The sequence below is a fragment of the Panthera uncia genome, assembly GCF_023721935.1.
Source record: "Panthera uncia isolate 11264 chromosome C1 unlocalized genomic scaffold, Puncia_PCG_1.0 HiC_scaffold_3, whole genome shotgun sequence".
NCBI classification, from domain to species: domain Eukaryota; kingdom Metazoa; phylum Chordata; class Mammalia; order Carnivora; family Felidae; genus Panthera; species Panthera uncia.
The window spans coordinates 84,176,428-84,204,289 of record NW_026057584.1 but is presented as its reverse complement, the minus strand read 5'-3'; the positions used below and the strand labels follow the sequence as shown (position 1 = coordinate 84,204,289).

The window sequence follows — 27,862 nt, the reverse complement described above, 5'->3', positions numbered from 1 at the left end:
ATATATATATATTTTTTTTTTTTTTTTTTTGGGACAGAGAGAGACAGAGCATGAACGGGGGAGGGGCAGAGAGAGAGGGAGACACAGAATCGGAAACAGGCTCCAGGCTCCGAGCCATCAGCCCAGAGCCTGACGCGGGGCTCGAACTCACGGACCGCGAGATCGTGACCTGGCTGAAGTCGGACGCTTAACCAACTGCGCCACCCAGGCGCCCCAAGATGTATATATTTTAAAGTCTTTCATGTGCATTATCTTATTTGACTTGAAAAATGATCTTTTAATGCAGGAGAAGGAGGTGTAATCATTTCCATTTAGGCTTAGAGAAATGGTGTTGTGTATGACCCAATTAAACCACGACTAAATGTAAAGTTGGGAACCAGGTGTTCTGTTTCCTGGTCCAGTGAGCCTCCCAGTATATGCCTGTGTCCTGATTTATACTCTAACTAGGCCATTGTCTTCTCAATTAGGGTCTTGTCCTGTCTCCTACTCTTCCATTCTTCCCTCCTCTACCTTTCTCAACAAATGGTAAGATATGTACTGGGAGCTGCTTGGGACCAGCTGTATTCTTTGCTTTCTTATTCAACCTGAATTTTGCATAGGATCTTTCTGTGATGGTTAATTTTATGTGCCTACTTGGTGAGACTATGGTGCCCAGTTATTTAATCAGAACCAAATGTAGATATTGCTAGATTGTGGTTAATATCTATAATCAGTTGACTTTGAGCAAAGCAGATTATCCTTGATAATGTAGATGGGTCTCATCTATTTGAAATATAATTATGTGTGTATGTGTACATACACACACAAATGGTGGAAATATAGAAATGTTTTTCTGGAGAACCCTGACTGAAACACTGGCCTTATATTTGCCTTAGAATATCAAAATCATAAAATTATACTCCATCAATATTTTACTGTTCCTTAAAGGATCTCTATATATTTGCTCTTTATTTTCCCTCCTCCTTGCCAAAATTTAAATTTCCATTCATGCTCCTGGATTCCATAATTTTCTTCATTACAGGACCTGTTCGACCTATTTTCTCTTGCAATACTAGTCTTTCCATTTCTCCATGAATGAACATAATCCTAATGTATAGGACAGAATAGTTATTAGTTGGCTCCTTTCAATCTTCCTATCAGCAAAATGAGAGACCATTCAAATCATACTCCAAATATCTTACTGTTAGCCAGATGGACACATATACATATACACATACTAAGTTCTAACAAATATATTTTATTTCATTTTTAGTTTCAATCCTGTATTCCAACCTATTTATATTTTTGCAACAGAAGGCTAAAAAGCAAGAAATCAACTATGAAATAAATCACAAATACTGGCTTTCATAATTAGGTATTGAATACTTTCATCCTTATGGCTTTGCATACTAGTAATTCTGTAATCTCTAGGCATCATTTTTTTTTTTAATTTACCATAGCATATTGTCCTAGGTAGCTAGGAATTTTTGGTTGCCTACTCAAATTCATATGGATGTTCTACATGCAACTCAACTAAAACCTTATCAAAATTTAACTCTCAATTTTTCCTTCCAAACTTTAGGTTACTTTTCTTATATATTTGGTTAATGGCAATATCATTCATATTTCTCAATGACTCTTGAATATACATTTTCCTGTATGTGCCCAGTTTGACCCCAGTCCTGCCAATTCCTTTTCCTTACTAAATGCACCATACTCTTTTCATGCTCTTCTATGCTTTTTTTTCAACACCAATTCATTCATTTAATAAATATCCGTTGAATGTGTTATCTGTGTCAGACATGGTTGTATGTGGCCAGGATACACCAAGGAATAAACCAAAGTAGTGGACTTTACTATGTTGCAGAAGGATGAGGCAAATAATTAACAATTAGTATGATTAGGGGCACCTGAGTGGCTTAGTCAGTTAAGCATCTGACTCTTGGTTTTGGTTGAGGTCATGATCTGATGGTTTGTAGGTGTGAGCTTTGCATCGGGGTCTCGGGGTCTATACTGACAGTGTGGAGCCGGCTTGGTATTCTTTCTCTCTCTCAATATTTCTCTCTCTTTCTCTCCCTTTCTCTCTCTCTCTCTCTGCCACTCTCTGGCCCATGCTTTCTCTCTCTTTCTCCAAAGAAAAAATAAATAAGTAAATAAACTTTAAAAAACACCAATTAATATAATTAAACAAGTAAATCATATATGTTAGAAGATGACTTTTTCTGGAAGGAAGGAAGGAAGAAGGAAAGAGAACAGGGCAAGCTCTTCTCCCGCCGACCCTGGGATTTGGGTAGCTAAATACGTATTTAATAAACATTTATTACATTAGTGGTTGACTGAATGAATAGTACTTTAAACTTCAGTATATCTTGTGTTCAATATCCTACAAGAAATGAATTATGCATAAATAGGACTTAGTTCATCTGTTTGTTTGCTTTGGTTGCATGAGGATTTGTTTTGTTTTGTTGTCTGTTTGCTTCTTTGGTAGAATAAATGGGTGAGGGCTCAGAAGATGCTGACAGTTTAACATAACAAGTGCGTTGTTAAAAAAAAAAAAAAAAGGTAATGTGCCCCTCTAGTTCTCCCTCCCTCCTTCTCTTCCTTCTTTCCTTCCTTCATTTAATTTAACAAGAAACTAAGTCATTCCTACTATGATGTAGGAATCATGCTTGGCACTAGAGATGCAAGACTTATTAATAAATAGCCACTGAACTTAAAGGATCTCCCAGTCAGGTGGGGAGACACATATACACAGAGTCAGGGAAGGAGCCCTGGTAGGTGAGAGCCAGGGTTCTGGAGCTATGTTCTGGCTGGATTACTCTCTCTAAGCCTCAGTCTCCTTTTATAAAAAATAGGGGTAAGGATAGGACCTATGCCGGAGGCTATATTAGGATTCCATGAGTTACTATTGGTAAGCTGCATAGAAAAGTAGTTGGTATACAATACTTACTTAATAAGTTTTCGCTTACTTTATTTTTTATTATAAGGACAATATGCTACGGTAAATTCAAAGAAGGAAGCATGCCTAGAGATTATAGAAGGCTACATGTGGTAGAACTAAAAGTAGAGGGATGATTCTTTGTTGTCTGTAAATTAAGAAGTGAAATGAGGTTCCTGGAGATGAGGATGGAGATCAGGTTAGTCGTGAGGCTCAAAGAGACGGTGAGTTTGGGAATAGCCCTCAGTGAAGAATGAAAGCAAGGCATGCTGAAGGGCTAGAAGTACTATTGGTAGCGCTGTCTGGAAATATATCTGGCAAGGAAACAGGCTGTCTGTAAAGTCATGAACGAATTAGTGGAGTTTTCACTTTAGCCGTTGAAGTACCACTGAACACAATTAGCAGATTATTTCTCACGAAATGTCATGGCCAGTACTTATAATTGTAATCATCAACTTTACAGTGCTGGTTGTTTGGAATTTGAGAAACTTGGAGTTCGTAATTAAAATATTACAGCAGTTTTGTGAATTGTAGTAGATGTTTATGTGTATGAACTGTTATATTTTCTTACCTGTAAAATGGTTCTGATACTATTAAAGTATATTCTCACTTTAACCTTGTTTCTGGTTAAATTTTCAAGCTGTAGAATTTCATGTGTTATAATTTCTGTGTGGCAGGTTTTCTCGGGATATAGTTGAGTTCATGCACACTTTTATATGATGTGTAGTTCTTAACACTAATTTCAATAAATTAGATAATACATTACATTGCTACATTTCACTGTTAACATAGAACTGGAAAATAAGGTTTTTTTTCCTAAAAATAAAGGGAACAGTGATTTGTTTCCTACATAAAGTATTCCTAACTTGCATGTGCACGCACACACACACACACACACACAGGTCCATGAATGCATATATTTGTGTTCAAAGAGCAAAAAAAGATTTAGAAAAGAGGGCAGACTTGCTAGGATTTTAAATCAATATTTGTATGACACCTTTTTATCTACTGCCGTTAAGAAATAAAAACACATTAAACTTTTTAATAAAAGTAAGTTAGAGTAACTGAGAACATTTTCAATCACATAATAAAGATTTGTTTCAGACATAAACAATGACTTTCTGTGAGCTCTGCCCTGACCTCTAAAGAATTCAGAGTGACATTCACTATCCAACAGGGTTTTTCCTTCCGAAAACACAGCCCACCAAGTATCCCCTCGTCTTTGGTTCCCGCGTTAAGACACCAGGCAAGCATGAGAAACCAAAACAGGCTGGCTGAGGCTTGGTAAAGAAGACAGTGCAGAGGACAGGAAGGCTTAAGGCAGAATTTTCCTAGAAGCCCGTAGCTGCCGAACCAGGCCTTCAGATCCTGACCCTTTTCTGGAAAGGGACCAGTAGGAGCTGGGTAGGGATAAAGAGGAAAAACATGGGAGATGATCAGAGAGCAAGTAGACCACATCCCCAAGCTCTACATAGTAATGTATCAACATTCATTCATTAATTCCACAAATCTTTGCATGCCAGGCATGGTTTTTGGTAATAAGATACAATACTGAATAAAACAAAGTCCCTGCCCTCAGCCTAGTTCAAGAGACAGACAAGGAACAAATAAAGATGTCATAAGTCATGTGGTGATACCTACTATGGAGAAAAAACAAAATAAAAGAAGAGGAAGTATTGGGATGGGTTTCGACTTGCCAGGGCATTACGTTCAATTTTTATTTCACAAGACATTAAGTAAATTTTTAGTATAAGCATGTCCTGTGCAATATTGGGGATTATTAACTTTTTTAGTAGAAGTATGTCTTGTGTATTATTTGGGATATATTTATGCTAAAAAATGAAGTATTTATTGTTTATCTGAAATATAAATATAACTAGGTGCTCCTCCACCCCCAATCTTGCAACCTTATTAGAATTAGAAGTGGGAGAGAGATTTTATTTTTATATTGAGTAGTCAAGGAAGCCTTTTGATAGTACTACAGAAAAGCAGGACCTAAAGGAAGTATGTCACTTCTATGTGGATCCTGAAGAACTTAACAGAAGACCTTGGGGGAGGGGAAGGAAAAAAAAAAAAGGTTAGAGAGGGAGGGAGCCAAAACATAAGAGACTGTTAAAAACTGAGAACAAACTGAGGGTTGATGGGGGGTGGAAGGGAGGGGAGGGGGGGTGAGGGGTATTGAGGAGGGCACCTTTTGGGATGAGCACTGGGTGTTATATGGAAACCAATTTGACAATAAATTTCATATTAAAAAAAAAAAAAGAGTGGTGTTCCCCTGAGACACAGTATGTGAGTGAAAAGGTCCTGAGGCTAGAGGTGTTTCTGAGAGACCAGTGTAGATGATGGGGGCTGAGAAACGAGTTGTAAAATTCAGGGGGATGAGCTCAGACAGTTGGATAAGGAGCCACATCCTGTAGGTTTTATAGGAGAGCAGAAGAACTTTGGCATTCACTCCAAAAAGGATGAGAAGTCACTGGAAAATTTAGGTCAGGAAATGCCATAATCTACTTTGAATTTTAAAAGGGTACGCCTGCTAAGAAGAACAGAGAGTGGGACTAAGAAGAGAGGTGGAAGCAGGGAAACCAGTCAGGAGTCAATTGCAAAAATTCAAAAAAAGAAATGACTGTGGTTTTGTGTGAGTGTGGTAGCAATGGAGGAAAAGAAAATGGGACATTTTCTGAATAGATTTTGAATACCTCTGGGTAGAACCCATAGGATATGTTGACAAAGTGCATGTTGTGAGATTTGTGGGAAAGAAGGCAAGGATACCTGTCATGGGTTTGGCCTGAGCAATGAGAAGAATGGGAGATTGGAGTGGATATGGATGTAGGAGCAGGCTAAGGAAGGTTATGTGTTTTACAGGGCAGTCCGAAGCATGTTTTTAAGGAGTTGGGTTTGTAGTTCACATGGAGATCACTAACAGGCAATAGTATACATACATCTGATGCTTAGGGGGAGATCAGGAATGCAGACATACGTGTGAGTTGTCAACAAATGGATGTTATATGAAGTCATGAAATTAGTGGAATCACCTCAAGAAGAGAGAGGATCCAAGGCTTGACCTCTGGACACTACCACAGGTAGAAGCATAGTAAATAAAAGAAACATTGAAGAAGAAGCATTTAGAGACATAAGAGGAAAATTGAAGGAGAGAAGTGTCAAAGAAAGCGAGGGAAGAATAGTGTGTTAAGGAAGAAAGATAATCAGTTATGTTAGATGCTATTGATCTTTTGAATTACAGTAAGAGTACCCCCAAGGTCTTTTAACTATATTGGTTTCACTCAAAATACAATAAAAGATGAGATCTATCTATCATGATATCTGCGATGGGGCTTTTAATCCCTTCTTTTTTCTTTAGCTCCATCTTTCTAGATTGGAAGTATTTTGGTAAACAATTCAGCAATATAAGAGGACAAATATGAGTCAATATTGGCAATTCCTGCTGTTTAATTCACTATACTTGTATTTGTTTTATATTCAGTTAACTTTCACCACCTCCTGGACTCTCTAGGTCTTTTGCTAATACATCCTATTTTTAATCTGAATCTCTATTTTGAATCTACCTATCTTTTATTTGATTTTTCTGTGCTCACCACAAAGTCATTCACCTTTGTAAATACATATACGAACGCAGGGCCAAGCTAAAGTTTGACTTCCCTGACCATGCCTCCACTTATTATAGCTAATAATACACCTTGATCTAAAGAGTATCTAAACCTTATTTCCTTGAAATAGAAACTTCATCTATTCAGTGATCTACTCCCTGTGTTCTGCTAGCTGATCCAAAGAACAAGTCAAATTAATGTTTTGAACATCTAGTAGCCTAATAGCCCCCATTTCAAAATACTACACGTTAAAGGAAGCACAGAGTAGCTACTGAAGAAAAAAAGTTGAATTATATCTCAATGAGAAGTCAGGTATGAGGACAAATTTGATGGGGAGGCAGTTTGGAGTCGGTCTCAGAAAAGTCATCCTCAACTCATGGAAAGTACACAGTTGCCCACCTTTCAGCATGGTGTTGCCCCTCTATGTATGAAAGAATTACCTCATTCTTTTCCTCAATTCAAGAGAAACATATAATGTGCAAAATGTTTTAGGATTATTTTTTTGTTTTATTTAGAGAAAATGAATCAAATATTTTCTCTATACACTCCCATAGTTCCTATTTAGTGTGTGTGTGTGTGTGTGTGTGTGTGTGTGTGTTCTGCTAACAAGAATATACTTATTTAATGAAAAGGACAGTTACAGTTAAAAGTTAAGTCATATTCACATTTGTGTTCTCAAAAAAGCAAGCATGGAGCCGGATTATCAATCATCTGATGTGAAGTGTAGATGTGAGCAGGGGTTCGTTTACTAGCCTCACTGAGCCACCAGGAAATCCACTTCTGGCTCTGCGGTATGCCTGTGCCTAGCGTGGGTAATCTGAGCTGCTCGCGCGTTCACCTCTAACTAGTCAATGGAGTCAGGCAATCAGACTCTATGAGCTGCAAAAATGTCACCTTTGTTGAACCTGAAGGCCCTTAATATCAGGTCCTATTTAAATAAAACACGATGCTCAGTTGCTTATCTGTTTCCTTCCAAACGCTCAGAACCTCACAAGTTAGTCGGCAAAATAGGGTTGAAAATTTGGCCACGTTTCTAGAACATCCGCCCCTGGTGCTCGCCAAAAATATCAAAACAGCGGACTTTCTTGTGGTACTCAGGCTCTTCTGATTTCAGGCCCAGTTAAATACGAAGCACTTTCTTCTTCCTTTTTGGGTGGGAAAGTAGGGTACGAGAAAACTAGAGGAAGATGGAATATCTAGACATTTAGAAATTAATCTTTTCATATTTTCAGCTCCTTGACTGAAAGTAATGTAAAGTAATGAGTTGGAATGTTTTTTTGTGTGAAGTAAAAAGAGAGCACAGAAAAAAAAATGGAGGCAATCTCCGTGCCAAGACCAAAGGGTAATTTTGTGTCCTGGCAGTTCAGGTTGTGGGTTGCTTTGCCACAACTATGCTTCCACTGCTATTCCTTAGTCTGCTCAGAGTTCTACCCTGACTAGTGCCCACATAATCTAATAATGAGCAGATGCTCCTGCTGTGGACACTGCTCTTAAATGATGATTTCGGAGGGGAATTTAACTGTTTCATGATCCCAGGAGACCATGGAATGGAAAGGAAAAAAAAAAAAAAAAAAAGAAGAGTAACACAACTTCCTAAAATAATTGATATAGCTTACAAACATACCTAATGTACAAAAAGGACCTGAACCAACAATTAAAAACAAAACAAAGCAAAGTAAACACACAAGAGAGAGAATAGTGTTTTAGAAAACTTTCTTTTTTACTTTCTTTAATGTTTAGGGATCTTGGTGGTATTATTCAAAGTATCTTGGTTTCATTAGGCACCATTGATCAAAGAAATCACATAGTTTGTCAGAGGTAAGATATTTCCATGCTGCACGTAGTTGAGTGATACATGTTCAGATTTCAATGTCTAGCAGGAAGTGGTACCTGGCTAAATGATGGTTCCAGGAGCAAGGAGCAAGGTTTTGATTTTGAAGAAGCAAAAATACATGTAAATGATATGTAATTAAAGAAAAACTTTCTAGCATCTATGGACACGTCAGGAACAATAGGTATTCCAGAAATCTAGAGAATAAATTGTGCTTAAGAAGTTTGCTTAAAAATATTTCCTTCGGCTATAAATTGTGAATTTTATTTTATTGTTTAATTTTTTTAATGTTTATTCATTTTTGAAAGACAGAGAGAGACAGAGCACAAGCAGGGGTGGGGTGGAGAGAGGGGGAGGGATATAGAATCTGAAGCAGGCTCCAGGCTCTGACCTGTCAGCACAGAGCCCAATGCGGGGCTCGAACTCACGAACCGAGAGATCATGCCCTGAGCAGAAGTCGGATGCTCAACCGACTGAGCCACCCAGGCGCCCCATGAATTGTGAATTTTAATTGTGTTACTTCTACCATTACTTCTTCTGGAATCCTCTCCATAACTATAAAAGAGAGGGTGGAGAGGTGCACCTTGCAGAAGATGGCAGATCATTAGTTTGATTAACAATTTAGTTATTTGGGGGCACCTGGGTGGCTCAGTCAGTTAAGCATCCAACTTCAGGTCAGGTCATGATTCTGCAGTTGGCGGGTTTGAGCTCTGCTTCGGGCTCTGTGCAGAAAACTCAGAGCCTGGAGCCTGTTTCAGATGCTATGTCTCCCTCTCTCTCTGCCCCTCCCCCGATCTCTCTGTCTCTCTCTTTCTCTCTCAAAAATAAATAAACATTAAAAAAATTTTAATAAAATTATTTATTTATTTGATGTTTTTAAATAGTTTATTTCACAATATCAATGTAATATATGGAAATAGAAGAGGTGTCTCCAAAATATATAGAATAAAATAAACATTTATTCTCATTACTCATAGTTGAACATTATTGACATTTGGGTGTTTTCTTTCTATCTTTTCAATATATATATGCATGTGTGTGCGTGTGTGTATAGATGTATACATAGATATATAGATATACATATATTCATTTGTGTTTTGTTTTCCGATAAAATGACATTATTTCCTCTAAAATGGTTTTCTATAGTTTTTGCTGCTGTTTTTTGCAATTTGTGTTTTGTTTTCCTATAAAATGGGATTCTATAATTTTTGCTGCTCTTTTGCAGTTAGCATGATAGTTTGAGCAGATTCCATGCTATTAAATATTCTCAAAACCATGTTTTACAGTGGTTATATATTATTCTGTTATATGATGGACTGCAATTTATTAAATCATTTCACATTTGAAGCAATAATGATGACTCCAAAATTCTACCATCATAAATGATCATTCAATAAATAACCTTATACATAAAATTTTACAACCACTTCTCATGATATATTTTGGAAGATTTTTTTTTTCTGGTGTAACTGCCAGATCAAACTATATATTGTAAATTTTAAAATTTGATACATATCGGCAAATTGCTGTCCAGAAACATATATTCCTTGCAAAATCACTGTCTGTTTGTAATACGTGTGCATTTTAAGCCTTTCACAATGTGGTCTGTTTTCTTAGCTTTTTTTTCTCACTGGGGCTTTGATGTTTCATAAGGTTTGTATTTATATTCCAGTGGTTAGCTTTATGATTATACCTCATTATAAGACCCTTAGTCTTCTCTTTTTTAAGACAGCATAGTATTTTTCTACTATGGATATTCTGGTTATCTATTGCTGCCTACCAAACCATCCTAAAACTTAGTGGTATGAAACAATATTTGATTTTATCTCACAATTTTGTGGGTAGAAATTCACATAAAGATCAGGTGGGTGATACTTCTACTCCATATTTCATCAACTGGTTTCACTTGTTAATATTTACCTGATAGCTTGGCTGTCTGAAGGTTTCAAAATGGTTTAACTTACATGTTAGTGCTTTGATGGAAATGGTCAAGAGGTTGGGCTCAATTGGGATCCTCTCATTTCCCATGTAATCTGAGGACCTTTCCAAGTTGTATGTCTCTGGGGGGCGGGGGTAGTCAAACATGGCAAATCATGGTACAAATAGTATCATGTGAGCCGTGGGAGGAAGCTGAAAGGCTTCTTATGATCTTGCTTCAGTCTCAGAAGTAGTTGAATGACATTTCAACTACCTTCTATTGAGCCGAAAAATCACTGGAGTCTGGCCTGATTTAAGGGGAAGGAAATTTCAATGAAAAGAGTAGAAAATAATTCATGACTATCTCTAATCTAAGCTATTCATCCTTTGGCCACAAATTATTTACTTTCTACAACATAGGAAATACTTTCATCTCCTCCCAAGACTTGCAAATTTTCACCCCCTTATTACATCTGTGTGTATTCCAGGATTTTATCCACTAAATTAGGGCTATGTACTCTCTGCTCCCCATCCCTACATGCAATGTTGAGGTAGAGATAGAATCAATAGGCACTCAAGTCAAAAAAGGAGAACGTGAGGTACTAGTGGTTGAGAGTAATTCCAAAATTCAGCGGTTTTTATAATCTAATTCAGCTCCCTGAAAAATGATTCTTTGAGAGTCTTGACTATACCCTCTGGGTTTCTGGTTCTTGCCTCCAACTCATCCCACCTTTTTCATTAGAAATTGCAAATACTAGTATGTATGTAACTTTCTCAACATGCTTTGTAGCTATAGAATTTTTGAAGTTCAAAGATCTTTTTTATTTTGTACAGTTTTTGTACATGTCAACTTCAGTCCAATCTAATATAATCACTTTAAAAAAGCTTTTTTTAAAAAAAAAATATCAATTAATCATTCACTTCATTAGATAAAAGCCATGTTCACAAATCTCTTTGAGAATAGTTCCTTCTTTATCTTAGGCTTCCTGTGACATTGCTGAAGGACAATGCTTTTAAAAGTCTCATAAATACTGTCTGTGGATGAAAGTTTTCTTAATATGTGCCCCTTCTGTGGTCCGTGCTTCCTCTGCCTCTCAGAACCTAACCCATTCCCTCACTGCTTTTGCAGCCAGTTCTGTGTTTCTTTAGTCCCTTATTGGCCACCATTATCAATGGATACAGTCCATATATGGAAGGATTTCCTTTTTTCTGGCACTTTCAGAGATCTGCTATCATTAGCTATCCTGGCTCCATTTTTCATTTCTTTGCTACTACTTGTGTTGCCTCTTTCTAGAAGGATTACCGATTACCCAAACACTTTGTCAGTCTCAGCTGCCTTAGTCAGCACTTAGACAATTTGAAATCTGTCTCCAAATTTCCCTGGAAATGCAGTTCATAGGTTTTGTTCTTGCTGTTTTCCTTCTTGTATAGTTTCCAAGAGAGAGGAGGAAAGTTTCAGATTTAACCTCCTACCACGTTTCTACCAGATTTAGAATTGATTTATTTTTAATATTCTTATATTTGAAGAAGTCACCTTTAGAGGTGAATACCAACTTGAAAAGGGGTAAAATAGAACAATCTGAAGTAGAAAGTTTGATATTAACTTAATTGGTAACAAGTGGGACACAACTTATTGAGGCCATTTGGGTATCACAAATTGTAGTAATATCTCAACAAAGCACCCTGTTCTTCATTTCAGTAATGAGTTCAGATGGGGGTGAGAGTCAGAGATAAGATGAAAAGAAATGAGGAAGAGGAGATAGTATAAGAGAAGGGGGACAAGATCTAACTTTTAGTTCATGAGATAAGTCAAAGTGAACTAAAGTCAAAGCAACTAAGGTGAGAACACTAAGTCGAAATGGACTTTTTCATAAATATCACATTAATATTTGGAGAAAAAAAATAGCATATTTACATTAAAAGAAGCATGTGTATGTTATAAAATCCACTATAAAAGTTAAATAGGAGTTAAAACAGGAGATTTAAGTTAAAACAGGAGATTCTTTCTAGAATTCTCTTTGATCCGACCTTTATATATCTGGCCCTGATCATTCAGATGTCAAATGTCACCTGATGAAGGACTTCTCTGAACTCTCAACCCAAAGTAGTCCGTGAATCTCCAGCTTCTCAGTCGATTTTAGTCCGTATAGTATTTTTTGCCCTCGGATAATCCTTGTGTATTTTTTTTTATCTATCTCTTACTCCACTCATCCCAATAAATTATAAACTCCCTAAGAAAGGCAACCTGTGGGACTCTTCCTGTATTGTTTGCTCTGCATCTAGACAGATCCTGGTGCCTAGTTGGATCGTGATTGCATTTTGTTTATGAGTGCTAGAAGTGACAGAAATTTCAGACTGGTAGTAGTGGGCCACGGAAGTTTCCACTTCTGGACATCTAATAACTCTTTTCTGATCTTCAATATACTTAGATGCCAATGGGATTTTGTTCCTTTATGTTGGCTACTTCTAGTATTTAAGAAGCTAAAGACTTTATTATTTTTCTGTTGCATTTGATCATCTTACCAGCATTCATTAGTTTTAAGTGTTTTTAAGTTGTATGCTTTGTTTTCAGTGTGGTCTAGTCATAGAGATAACTTTGTTTCCTCCTTTCCAAAGGTTTTATTTATTTTGTATAAACAATTTCACTGGCTCTTTAATTAGCCAGGACCTTCCCAACATTATTGTGCAATAATGATGATGGTGGGAAGTCTTCCTTTGTTCCTCAGCTTAATGAGAATATCTGTAGAAATTTAAAATAAGGTAAAGCTGATTAATGATTTAAAAGCTATTCTGTACAATGCTTAATAAGTAATAGGATTGCATTTTATCCAATGAAACGTCTTTATAATGGTGAGTTTGATTACTGGTACTTGTATTTGGTATTTTCACATCTGTATAACTGAGATAAGTGCACACTTTTTTTTTTTATTTTCTTGTTACTCTAAGCAGATTTTGATATTAAGTATTTCATTTTTAAAATTAAAAGAGTACCTTTTATCTGTTAGGAGCTCTAGAATAAATGATACAGAGCTGATTTTGTTCTCTGAAAATTTAAACACAAATGCTCACTAGTTAAAATAAAGTATTATGTTGGCCTAGAGCCATCTTTAGAGATTTTTTGGGGGTGGTGTAACATTTCCAATGTATTCAATGGTTACTTACATACATGGGATGCCTATTTAAAGTTGATACAATTGTGAAATATGTATTTTACCAGAGAATTGCCCAGTTCTTTCAATTTATCAAACTGATTAAGCATTATGCATTCTTACCTCTTATAACCATTTATCTAATGATTTTATTAGAAATAACATAGCTGTTAGGAGCACAGATCTCGGAGTCAAGGCAAGGAGGTGCTACATTAAAATCCATATTTGATACATGTGGAGTTTTGTGATTATAGTAAATTAAACCCCCAATTTCAGTGGCCAAATTTGTAAAAAACAGGAAAACAAATAAGCACTTTAGACTTTTTCTCTAAGGATTAACTAAAATAATATACAAATCTCTAAGGATCATCTGCTACAGAGAAACACACAACACATACTATTTACCATTATAGTTATCATCATAATCCTTTCCCTCTCAATTTCATTTGCAAATTTATGTATGTATGTATGCATGTATTAATTTTTTTATTTATTTCTCACTCAATTTTTTCCATTCTTTTATACTTCTTGAATTTATTTATAATATTTCTATGATCTTCCTCTTTTATAATAAATTAATTTCTCCCCTTATCATCACTGTTATCTTTCTCCTATTTTCCTTAAGTGTGTTTTCTTTTTCTAATTTCTTTAATCAAATGCTTGGTTCATTTTCATTTTTCTCTTGTGTAATTATAAAAATATGTCAAGGCTGGTATTTTGTCTCTGGATACCACCTTGGTGGCATCTCATAAGAGTTAAAAAGTAATATACTCATTTCTTTATTTTCAAAATAATCTATATGTATTAATTTTTATTTCTTCTTGGTCTAAATTTATTTAGCAAAATTATTGTAAATTCCCTAATATTTAGAATTTTTGCTGGTTTTCTTTGTTTCTTTAGCTTTTTGTTATTATTTCTTACATTTTCTGGGTTTTCAGAAAATGTACCCTGCATAATTTCTGCTTTGTAGAGTATATTGAAATATTTCGTGAAACTATAGATGACTATTTTTTTCCACATGTTATATAAATATTATATATTTTATGTTTTTATAGAATTTATAGTTAAAATATATTTATTCAACCATATTACTTTTTTGAATAATTAAAATTTTTTTTTCTTAACCTACTTAACCTAGAAACATCTAGGTTTCTTAACCTAGAAACATCAAAGACAGAACTGTATTAAAGTTGTTAAAAAACAAAATACAACAAAGTAAATATGAAGATCTAATTGGTTTTATTAGGTGATTGATGAATCAGGGAGCATCCCATCTGTCAAGTAGAGAGGAAACTCCCAGCAGTTGTACAAAAATGGAAGGTTTTTATAAGAAGCAGGGTGGGGCAAGAACTTATTAGCAAAAAAAAAAAAAAAAAAAGATTGTTTCAGGCCAGGAGGTCTTTTCTGGTGAGAACGGGTCAGGAGGGTTTCTATCATGTGGATTTCTATCATGTGGTGCTGACCAGGAAATTTCAGGTTGACTGTTATAAGGTCACATTCCTTGAATAGGTTGAAACTGTAATTAAGTCTTGGTTTGCTATCTTGGAGGAAAATGACTTGACCTTGGGCTTGCTTTTTCTTTTTTACTGAAGTCTTCTACAGAAGTTCTGTTTCTATCCATTTTTCACATAATGTTTTTTAATGCTATTTGTTTAGCACATAAAGATTTATGACATTTTTACCACTTTATTGTAAAGTACACTTTTTCTGTATAAATGGCCTTTTGTAATCTGGTTACTTTCCCCTTCAAATATATATTGGTTTTGCCCTCATATTTTCATCCCTACAATTGAACTTATGGACACTTTTTCTTGGTAAAAATAAAAGTTATATGAAAAGAACTGAAAGATCAAAGTCCCTCATGATATATTTAGAGCAAGGTAACTGCCCTTGTTTTCTTTCTGGAGGGAAAAATCTTTGCCTGAAGAATTTTCTCCTGACATGCAGGTGATAACATGTAACATTAGCATGAAAGAGTATGAGAAAGAAGGATTTGCTCTTGACTAGTTAAGAAATAGGCTTAACAATTCACAAATTTCTTATGGGATTAGACTTTAATACCTAATAATCACCTTTGTCAGGGAAAATGTATGCGACACTGTGGGAAGTAATTGCAATTTATGGAAATGTTTTGAACCAAAGGAAAACTCAAAATATTGCTACTGAGAATGGCAATGCAATGTTGGCTCACTGTAGCGAAGGAAGACTCCTCTTGATTAGCACATCCTCTGGTCTTCCTCTCAGACAAGACTGCATGTCTGGAAGAACTTCCCAGCTTCGGCTCCTTAAACTCATACTTCATCATCCCAATTAAAACCCCATTTCCACAACACTCTGGAAGAGAAATTGCAATTGATTCCCCAGGTAGCTTTTCCCTTTCACACTGATATATATACATATACATATATATATATATACATATATACATATATATATATACATATATACGTATATGTGTGTATATGTATATATATATATATATATTTAACATCTCATTACTTACACAAATCCTTGCTTAATTCCTTTTCATTTGTTTGTATCTTCCTTCTCCAGTCACCGATGGTAAGCTTCTAGCAGACAGGAATCTTCTTGAGGTTGCTCTGTACTAGGCTGAACACAGACAGATGCTTAAAACTCTACCATGATGTGCCAGTCCTTTCCTTTTATGAACATTATGCATCCATTCTTGTGCCTCCTTTCTCTTTTCCCCAAAAAGAGCATAATAATTGATTCTAGTCCAAGCGTTAGGTAAAGCAGTGAGGCATAAAGATGAAAGAAGTTTTAATTTTGTGTTAAAATCTTCAATTTTTGCCCACAATTATTTGAGAGCTACATTTGACAAGGCCTATAATATAAATTTAGTTTGAAATGTTTTCATAAATTTGCAATTGCATGGTAATTGGGGAGAGGGAGTAGTAGTTAGGTTAGCTGTAAGTTGCTGTATCATCTCATCAAAGGAATCTAAGTAGCCTCTTGTCTCAATCTATCCATTAATTTCCATTTATGTCTCAACCACTTCATAATCTACTGATTACTGAATGAGCTGTTATCCATGCAGTCTGATATTTGGGGGCCTTAAAAAAGCAATTGTCTGCAATATGCAGTACCTGGTAGAGGTTACAATAAAACAATGCCATGGCAGGACATCTAGGATCCCTGAATAGTCTGTAATTAAGGAGGAGTTGTGGAGGAGTGGTGCTTGTATTATATAAAGGAGAGATCTGTAATTGAATTAAGCAGTGGGGGGAGGGGAAGAAAACAAAGATCAAAGCTCAGATAACATCAGTTCCTTTCCTTGGCAATGACATTAACGATGAAAAGATTTCTTTGTTCTTTTGCATATTATACCACCCCACTTAAAGTGAACACGCGGTTGCAAAATTTGCCATTTGCCCTCGAATCCTGAGTATTTTGAATCCTAAAGGACAACTTTAACAGATTGAGCTTGAGTTTCAGAAATCTCCTCCTAATACTTCCTACGCAGAACTTTAAGGCTGTACATGAAAGCGGCTGACAAGGCTAAGGAAAGAAAACCCTTAAGAGTGAACACCCTTAGTAGTGTCCTACACAGAACTGCAGTTAGGATTAGCCTCAGGGGGCCATTTCCAGGGAAAGCCTCACCTGGTGAGGTCAGAACCTCAGTAGTTTGAAAGCAAGGGTCATGCTTCATTACAATGTGGGCTGGAGGTGAGCAAACAGATCCCATCGCTCTTTAGAGAAGCTATTTCAAGGCTGGCCCAAGTGCTCAGGCATAAATACACTAGCAGGAGGCCCTTTAGAAGGGGTTCAGACAAGTTATAGTACTATCTGAACGTGAGCCAGGCCAAACTGCTAGGGCCTGAATTAAAAGGAAACAGTTTATAGGCTGTGGGACCTCTTACCAATCCATCTTTTTTCACTGGGGAGAAAAAAAAGTCTCTTTTGCGGAGGTGATGAAAACCTGTATTAAAAGGTGACACAGCAGAAAAAAAAAAAAAAAGAAGGCTAAGCCAATTGGTGGAGTATTTCAGAAAACAAGAAAAAAAAATAATAAAAGCCAACATGATGTTAAAAGTATTTAAGTTGGGAAGGGAGAAAATGAGGAAAAATCATGGTATAGTCTATGATTAGCAGTTCCAGGACAGATGATAATGACAGTAAAGAATTATCTAGAAAATTCAAGAATTATGTTCTATTTAAGTAAGCCTCTACTTTTTGAAATAGCTACATATATGAATATGTTGATGAACCCTTCAGTATGGTGTGAGATGTAAACTTTGTAAAATTTAAACACAGCCGATTGAATAGGACTATAGCTAATGCCTGTGTTCTTTTTAAAAAGATTTTTTTTAATGTTTATTTTTGAGAGAGACAGAGTGTGAACGGGGGAGGGGTAGAGAGAGAGGAAGACACAGAATCTGAAGTAGGCTCCAGGCTCCGAGCTGTTAGCACAGAGCCCAACACTGGGCTTGAACTCCTAAATTGTGAGATCATGACCTGAGCAGAAGTCGGACGCTAAACAGACTGAGCCACCTAGGCGCTCCAAGCCAATGTTCTTGATAAGTCTAGTAAGGGGCAGTCCAGCCAAAGCACAACATATGAATCTGATAATTGTTCTTCTGTACTGTAAATATTAGCCTATAAATGACCTTCTGCCCACTTCAAGTTCTTTTTCTTATCCCCACGAGCCCATGGGCACTTGTACATACATATAAACTTCCATACAGATCACCAAGTTTTACTGTCATTGCTCATTACAGGTTGAAAAACTAGAATACATAGTAACACACAGGGTGTCCTGTTAGTAACTGTCTTTTGGAATGTGCTCACATGGGATATATATTATTCTTTCATGTTAATATAAATGGCGTAAGAGGATTTGCTAGATGGTACTATGACTGCAAAGAATGGAAATGTGTCACCCAGATTCCCTGTAAGAAGGGACTTATTTCCCTAACTTCTAGCAGAGAGTCTCCATCTGTCAGCTCCTTCAGGGCCTGCCAAACTTTCTATGGGTTCCTTCCTCCCAGGCATGCTTTTCCTGCCTCCACCCCATCCCTATCTGATGACTGATGGAGACATGTATAAATATCTAGCCATTTCTGCCCGAGACAGAGTAACTCTGAAGGGGGTATATATGTACTAGAGCTCTTCTGAGCTTCTGACCAATAGTTTATTGTGCTTCTATGGCTATTCAACTTCTCCCTCTGCACCACCTTGCCTCCTCTCCTGACATTTTGTAATTGTCAAATTCAGTCTCATTTCCTACTTCCAGAGAAACCAGCCTGTGAATATGACCATATTAAGAGGATTTCTAGTAAGTGTTCTGTGCATGGACCTTATTTTACAGATTAAGCAATTAAAGTACAAAAAGTTTGCTTGGGACAAACTGAATTACATATTAGGTGCAATGGCTATGATTTTCCAATCTCTGTATTAGCCTCTCATCTATCTGATTATAAGACTTTCCAGGGATATTTAATAAGAATGTCAACTCTGTAAGTTTCAGTTCCATAGGCTAGTGTAAATCTTGGCTGTCAAGTGACTTTAGTTGTATATTAAAGTTATGTAGGGATGCCTCGGTGGCTTAGTTGGTTAAGCGTCCAAATCTTGATTTTGACTCAGGTCAGGATCTCATGGTACATGAGTTCGAAACCCGCATTGGTCTGGGTGCTGACATTGCAGAGACTGCTCAAGATTCTATGTTCTCTTCTCTTCTCTCTCTCAAAATAAATAAATAAACTTAATAAAAAACAAAGTTAAGTGTAGGGTAGCTAATGAACTAAAACATACAGGGATATTGAATAATTGAGAATCACCATTAAGTTTCCATCTTTTTCTAAAAGATTTTTGTCATATCTTTTACATTTTCAGTAAAATTATGTAACTAGAGGAGAACTTGGAGATGATGTAGTTCAACCTTTTTAATCGGTACATGAGTAGAACTTGAAGCTATGATCTTAAATAAGAAAAGTGGACAAGATGGGCCACAAGTAGATAAACCCAAGGACAGTCAATGCATTAGGTGGTACTGGGGATCAGTATGAACCATGAATGTTGTAGACAATCAGGTGTAACCATTTTCATGCTAATTAGCCAGTTTTTATTAATTAGTTATCGATACACATTTACTTCCTTTAGTATGTAAAATGGATAATGAAACTATATGATGTATCCTGCCACTTACCTTATTTTCATGTTTCAAACTTTCAAATTGAGTGAAAAATATCCATTTAGATTACGAATGCTTATTTAGTATATACTCTGTGCGAGGCAATATTTTAGGCACTGGGAATATAGTGATCAGCAAACACAACTCTCTGACCTCATGGAGCTCATTATTTCTGGTAGAGGAAATAGCAATAATTAAGAAACTGATTAATTAAATCAGTAAATATAAGCCATAATCATATATTATAATGTCAAGTAAGTTTTAAGAATTAAGATGAAGTAGGATGAAAGAATAGTGACACCATAGGCTGTTCTATATATATATAGGTAAAGGTTGAGCTCTGGGAAGTTGATGGTGAACAGAGAGGTGAATAAAGTAAGAGAATGGGCCATGTAAATATCTAGCACACAAGTACTCCTAGCAAAGTGTGAAAGCCCCGAGATGGGAAGGCGAGTGTTATTGGAGTGCAATGAGTAAGCTGAAATATGTAGGAAATCAATTCAGTCATTCCAGAAGATGGATCTCGTGTGGACTTAGAAGCCATGTAGGGATTTTGAATTTTATCCTAAGTATAATGGGAAGGCATTGAAAGATTGAGGACAGGGACATTATATACTCTGATTTATCTTTTAAAAGGATCACCAACAACTGTGTGGAGGTGAGGAGGGAGCATCAGTAGAAGCAAGCAGTATGAGGAGCATTGCTTATTGTGGTAGCTCATTGCTCATTACTATTGCAGTGATGCAGACAAATGAATATAATGGCTTGGTGATAGCCCCGGAGATGATAAGTTGTTGGATTTGCTAATGATTTGGATGTGGAGTGTGAGAGAAAGAGAGCAGTCAATATTGCCTCTCCATGTTTTTTTGGAGCAACTAAGTGGTTGATGGTACCATTTACTGATATGGAGGCCACTATGGCAAGGAATAAAATGTACCATAAGTAAATACTGACCTATTGCCAATGGTTCATGCATGAGATAATGAAGTTTCCAAATCTTTTCTTACTCAATTATGGCTTTGCTTTTGGTTTTTAGTCCTTCATCATTTAGCCGGGGTCAAAGCAAGTACAAAATAAGAATGTGACATGGCAGAATGCCAAATGAGGAAAAATTAGATCTAGAAGGCATAAGATTGTAGGATGGTGGGGATACTTAGGGCAGAGCATTTGTACTTTTTTTTCTTTCTGGAATGGTTACAGCAAAGCAAGAAAGATGTTCTGCCCCACTATGAGGAATATAAAAAGCACAACACGAGGGTTCTTTAACATTCTATAATATCCCCACTTTTTAAATTGATATTTTGTTCTAAAATAAAATAGGAGAGAATTATGCAAATAGCCTTTCTGCTTACAATTTTCATTTCTATTTCTTAAATTATAGCGCCTCACTCCTGGCTATGTATTCAGTCACGAAATAGGCAGATGTCAGTCAATCTCCCAATAATCCTCTTTTCCTTATTCACTTCCTTGCTGCCTTGGGTGGAGGACTGCTTTAATTGTGGCTTAATGTATGTTTGTGAGAAGGAACTTGGGCTGCAGGTATTTGACAGGTTATGTTTACATTTAAGTTTCCTTTTAAGTTTCAGCCACAGTGCTTAAAGTCTGTTTGTTTCAAGAAACAGTCATAAGGCCACAGTTAGGGTGCCAGCTAGGATCCCCTGAGAATTTGAAGCCACACTGAACCTCAGTGCCAAGAGATTAATGTTTGAGGAGTTGAAGTTGACTAACTCTACCACTTACCATACCAACCCTCATCCAACCAGCAACAAATGCCTAAAGAATAAAGTCTTGGCTAGTTCTACTAAGACAAATGTGCATTTGCCTTGGGAAAGTTTTGCCAAAAGCAGAACATGTTGGTGAGAAGCCCTCACCAAACCATCTGATCATCAGTGACATTGTCAATAACCATCATTATCTTGGGGTGGGAGGCAAGGAACGTTTGTGGTAAAGCAATACGTTTCTTAGGCACAGAGAAGATTTCTAATCTCTTTTCCACATACCTCATAGACTCCTGTGTCTTGAGATTTTTTAATATGCATGTTCAGAGACTAGTAGTGGTAATAATAAAGCTAAGCTTAATTGATGTCCTGCAGTAATCTGTAGCTCCAACTAACTCTTATAAAGTGGCAACCAACCTATAGAGAAAAATTCCAATCCTTAATTATTATGATACAGCTACCTTGTGATTTATCTCTAAAGACATTTCAATGGGCATTGAATTTTCAATATAGGTCAATTAATGTCAAATTAATTGCTGTTATTATGTTGCCCCAATTGACCTATTTCATATTTGCAGGACTCCAGCGAGAAGGAGGAAAAGACAACAGAATAAGCCTTTCCTTCTGAGCTGCTGAAATGCCCCATCTTTCTGGAATTGCATTCAGAGTAAGGATTTTGCATGAAAGAGCTTCAGGAAGTTACAAAACTCCTTTACATGGCCTGTTGGATCTGTGTACAATTTCCAGCATTACCCAGAATAAATACCAGGAGACTGGTGTGGTTTATACAAGAGTTTATAGAGAAAAAAAATCCACCCACTAGCTCCCATGCTGAGGATTACAACCAGGTCCCTACTGCCAAGTTTTGTGTTTAGGTAAAGCATGAGAAAATCTGCCATTTTTTGGAAAGTCACAAAAGGGTTTCTATAGTAAGGAGTGGTAAGAAGCTGACAGCTTTTTATGCATAAAAGGCAGCTGTTCCTTCTCAGGTAATATTATTAATAAACCCTAAGGTAATGTTTGCTCTGAAATATGTCTAATTGAAATAATTTACTCTGACCCTCGGAGAATTATGAAACTGTTTTCATCATGTTCACACACAGCAAAATAATTATGAGATGCCATATGGAAAAGCCATCATGTGGTAGATGTCTTTCTGAATCTATATTTCTGAAATGTTTCCCACAGATAAATCATATAGCTAATTCACAAAGTAGAGGTGAACAGTCCCTTTTCCACGTGGAGATTTGATGTGAAATGTTTGCAGTTCCAGAATATTAACAGGGGTGTTGACATCAGTAATTACTACAGTTATGAGACATTTCTCACAAAGTATTATGACAGCAATACTTGGTCACACAGGGAGAAAAAAGGTATGAGACTCTATACACAGCATTTGAAATATTTAGGTACCTTTAGTCCCAGAAAACTGTGGGCATATTGGTGCCTGAGGTACTTTTTGCCTTTAGCATAAAATCTGTCTGGAAAGTTCCAGCAGTTTCCACTGAGATAGCACATTTGGCAAGATGAGCCTGAGCGTGGTATGTAAGGACTTTCGGGAAAACTTGTCAGCTTTCACAGGGAAAGGTCCAAGTGTTTATGGGAACTATGAAGTGGTGTTGGGTGGCTCTCAAAGGGATTTGTGGGGTCATTTGGGACAGGGATTTGAAAGCTTTTTGATTGAAGCTCTTCTGAACTTATCAAAATGGTTAAAAGTCTGGCTGTGAGTCTCATGAGAGCAGACTTTCTTGTGAAATTTCTGGTATGGTACTTTCCTGCTGGGGTGAGAAAATCTTAGTAGGACAGACTTTCTCACCGTATTTTAATTCTTGAGATCTGTGTCCCTGTTAAACCCAGGAAATGGAGAGTCACAGGAAACTGAGCTTTACTTGAAACCTCCGGTAAGTTAAGATTCAGATTTCTCTAGAGTTTCAATTGTTTAAATCAACTTGTTCTATTTCCTGACAATACCCCTCCGCCCGCCCCCCCCCCCGCCCCCCACCAAAAAAAGTGGGATGCAAGAAAAAAAACACATAAAAAGAAGATTTTTTTAAAAGTGTGATTCACTTTTCCATAACATTCCAGTTTGTCCAGATTCATATTAAATTAAAAAAAATTGATAAGTAAAGTAAAACCGGTTAACCCTGTGCATTTCCTACCTGGAGAAATATCAAAAGCCTCCTTGACCCTTAACATTGTCACTGTTTAGAAGGATCTCCATTTCCAAAGCCCATGACTGGATTTCAGAACATTCAGTCACAGTTGAAACAAATGAGCATTTTCTTCTTGTAACAGCTCTTTTGAGGCAGACACTGGGATGCAGATTGTGAGTCTGGCCAGGCAGTGTCATCCTCACAATTAGCTAATATTTGGCACATTGATAGCCTAGTTCCGTCCCCTCGGGGCCTTGCAGGAGCCTCCCATTTGTTTACAGCCTCATCTTACTTCAATTCTCGGCATGCAATTATCCTGAAACTTGCAAGGAAAAACAAATTTACATAACAGCTCATGGATGTATGTGCGCTTTACAAATATTTACAAGGTTTTTAAAGAAACGCATGACAGACACTTTTTTCACTTCTCCAAAATTACAGTTCTACCTTCAACAACAGAACATGGGATTAAAAAAATAGTGAGACGCAAAACTGGAAACTGGACAAAACGATGAAACCGCTGTTGTGTTCTAATATATTTTAGGTCAGATTCTTGTACTTCCCATTTTTAAACAACTGCCAAGCATTTGTTTTTATATCTCCTAGACATCTGTGCTATTGGTGAGTACTATTTCTAGCTATTGACTGTCCTAAAATAAAGGTAACATTTCTGGGTGATTTATAGTCTATCATTATTACAGTGCAGCCTCTGAATGCATGAACTAGAGATTTACTGCACGCTTGTGTCTTATCCCCGACTCATGTAATAGAGGAAAGGTAAAATGTCTTGGCTTCGTGATGGCTCCCTTCTTCAAGCAGCTGTCTTTTTTGGTGTGGTGCTTGCAGCTTGATTAAACTACATCGAGAAGGTCAGTGACCAAAGTTTGCCTTTAACCGTTTCCCATAACGTGTATTCCTCATAGGGAGCTCTTCTCAGCGCAGGTTATTTCCAGCAATGTTCTCAAACCGAAAGAATGGTATTTGCAGTAAACCAACACATTCCCACTTTCTATCCTTTATCTCACACGTAAGCGATGACAGCATTTATATTTCATCTGCTGACTGGGCCAAGAACACTGGATAAGACAGTTTCTTTTTCATAAGTGTATTATACTCTTTCTTTGACCTTTCAAGACATGGGAAGCTTTGGTTTCCTAAGACCTCTTGGGAGGGGAATTCCCCAAACCCATTCCTCTCCATTTCTCACTGCTTTTTCCCCTACACACACAGCCAGCTATCAGTGGGAATAATGCATTCAGTATACACACACACGCACATACACACACCAATCTCAAACACATTTACTGGAAACCTAGAGTATATAGCAGAAGTATAGAGAAAAGCTATGCTATGGGATTGGATTCCCACATTATGTCACACTCCACAAACGTTTCTGGAAGACACGATCACTAAAAGGTTAGCTAAATTAAAAAATATGTTCAAGAGAACATAGTAGTTAACCCTAAGTGAGTGAAACTTTGGAATGACATTTTGACACTTAATTTCCTTTTCCAAAATATAGCAGTGATATTTTCAAGTTTTATTACCCATTCTTGTTTAATAATAGTTCCTGAGTTCTGACTATGTTTTATTTGTGAATGATTGATGATTATTTAAGTATAGAAATATGGGAATATCACTAAATTCACAAAGCCAAATCCTAACGAATACTTCTTTTACATCCTTCAGTTGTGTACCAAAGTGCTAACAAATTTCTACTTTAGATGCCATGATTTCTTTCTGGGGTCAGTAGGACTGCCTGTTTTTTCCCCTTTTTTCCATCTGATGAAATTTAGTTGAGACTAAAGCAGCAAATTGATGATGTCTTAAAAGAAAATGTTGACTGAGGGCAATCTTTCAAGCTGTTGGTAAGTGCGATTGGTTGTTGGGTAACTAGATTTCCCATTGCTCTCAGAGTATTAAAATATGCACCTAAATATTGCCTCAAGTTTTTGCTGTTTAGACGCTCACTTCGTTTTGTCACCTCAAAATAAGGTAAGATGCTTTTTAGTAAACTGAAGCAGTCGGTCAATTAATTTTGTTCTGTGGGAATATAGTTTAAATGGATATATTCCTAGAAACTCCATCCGACCCACCCCCCAGCCACTGTGGGCTAAGAACCACAAATAAAGCTGGAATCTGACCACTCTGATGTTAACTGAAAGTGAAAAAGAGGACGTAGAACTTAAGGATGGCATTCAGGAGCCTAGAGTTTTCCACAAATCTCTTGATTCCACTAGCCATCTGCCAACTAAAGAAATCCATTTGGCAATCCTACAGGGATCTCATGATGAACCCGTCTAAAGTGGAATGTTTAATTCTTACCTCCAAGTTGTTCCTCCCGTATCTAGTGCATCTTAATAAATAATGGCATTAATAATGCAGATGCTCAAAATAGAAAACCAAGCATGTTCCTTGATGCCTCCCTTCCTTATCACCTACAATTTACATATCTTCTAACCAGTCCAAATCTCTTGATTCCTACTACTAGCACCCTAGTTCCCTAATTTAAACCACCATCATCTTTCACCTGAACTCCTGAGATTGACTCAGTCAGGGTCAAGTGAGGAAAACAGTCAGTGCCTGGTAGCTGGACATTAGGAGTATAAAGCTTCTTATCAAATTATTAGAAAAACTGAAAAGCCGAACAATGATGGAATACCAGCCCTAGCATTAGCTATACCAGTAAAGCACTTCCATCCAGGACTGGAGAGCAGAGGGAGGATATGACATTAAAAGAGCCAATGGGGGTGCCTAGGTGGCTCTGACTCTTGGTGTTGGCTCAGGTCATGATCTCACAGTTCCTGAGATTGAACCCCGCATTGGCTTCTTTGCTAACAGCTCAGAGCCTGATTGGGATTCAATATCTCTCTCTCTCTCTCTCTCTCTCTCTCTCTCTCTCTTTCTCTCTCTTTCTCTCTCTCTGTCCCTCCCCAGCTTATGTACATGCATGCACTCTCTCTCTGAGTAAATGAATAAACTTAAAAAAAAAAAAAGAGCCATTGGAGCAGAGCTGCTGAGAAGGAGGTAAAATCATGGTGAGAAGGGCTGGGTGCCTGGGTGGCTCAGTCAGTTAAGCATCCAACTTCGGTTCAGGTCATGATCTCATGGTTGTGGGTTCGAGCCCCACATCAGGCTCTGTGCTGACAGTTCAGAGCCTGGAGCCTGCTTCGAATTCTGTATCTCTCGCTCTCTCTGCCCCTCCACAACTTGTGCTCTGTCTCTTTCAAAAATAAATAAAACATTAAAAAAAAAAAGAATTAGAACCATGAAACAATGGGGGAGAGTTGGTGTGGTAGGCTTGACTTTCTCCTTCCTTGGGCCGCAAACTCATATTATAGCTTCCCATTTACCCTACCTAGCTATAAGTCAATTGACGAAAGTAGCTTTGGAGATGTCTGCAAAAAGCCAATTCCTGGAGAGCAGAGTAAGGGCAGAGAATGAATCTATGAGCACAAGTACAAACAAGTGTCACACAGTTTACCTCTTTTGCTATACACCAGGTATTCTCCCCAACCATATATAACTTATTCCCACACAACAATTACATGTTGCCATCTAACAAAATACAACCCAAATACAAATAAAAATTCTCCCACTCCTCCCCCACAAAAGGGTCACTTGAAATCTCATTATTTACTCTTCATTCTCAGAGGCAAAGGTCTCTAGGTGATAAAATATCTTCATCAGGACATCTGGATGTCGTTCCTTAAAGTATGGTGATTTATGAATTAAAATGAAAATTTAAGTATCACCGACACTCTTCTTATAGATAGTAAAGAAAGAGGAAAGGATAAAATATGCATAATTTGTTAATATATGCATAACAAAAATGAACAGAGCTGGCATAGCCAACCCTTCTTTTTGTCTCTAATCATGAAATTGCTTCCTTCACCTCTTGCCCTCAACCAGAACCTCAGTGGGTCAGGGTTCTATATCTGGTTGGTGACCCAAGACTTCTTTCCCAAAGAGTCTGAACACTTAGTTGTTCTGGTCTTATTGGGCAATTGTTTTGGATTTGACAACTGTGTTTAAGATTACTAAGGTGGGAAGGGTATCCCAGTGAATTCCATTATGTTTCGACAAACTGATGTCTTGTTGGTAAGCAGGATTAAAACCCTCATCCCTTGTCTTTGCCTGATAATTTAATGGCAGGAGAAACCCAAGCTATCCATGAAGTGGTGTCAACTTAGAATTCAATGGCAAAATTATTGTGTCATTAATGAAAGTATTTCTCTTTTGGAAACTAAGACCTCTAAACTTGCAGAATGAGCAGTTATAGGGGTAGGAAACAAAAATGATGCAGGTATAGATAATTTGGTGTAACAGTGAAAACAGTAATGCCTACTTCTACTTCTTTGTTCCCAAGCTCTTATGTACGGGCCATGGGAGAAACAGCACCTGATACTAGTTCCTTGTCT

General features: G+C 37.0%; 1 long non-coding RNA gene across 1 annotated transcript in view; it reads left to right on the top strand.

The window, feature by feature from the left end:
• LOC125911901 (uncharacterized) overlaps window positions 1–27,649 on the top strand; it is a 66,254-nt gene extending 38,605 nt beyond the window's left edge. The window contains exon 4 of the long non-coding RNA XR_007454495.1: window positions 21,867–27,649. This is a non-coding gene — a long non-coding RNA (uncharacterized LOC125911901). The remainder of the gene's footprint in view (window positions 1–21,866) is intronic.
• Window positions 27,650–27,862: the final 213 nt, after the last annotated feature.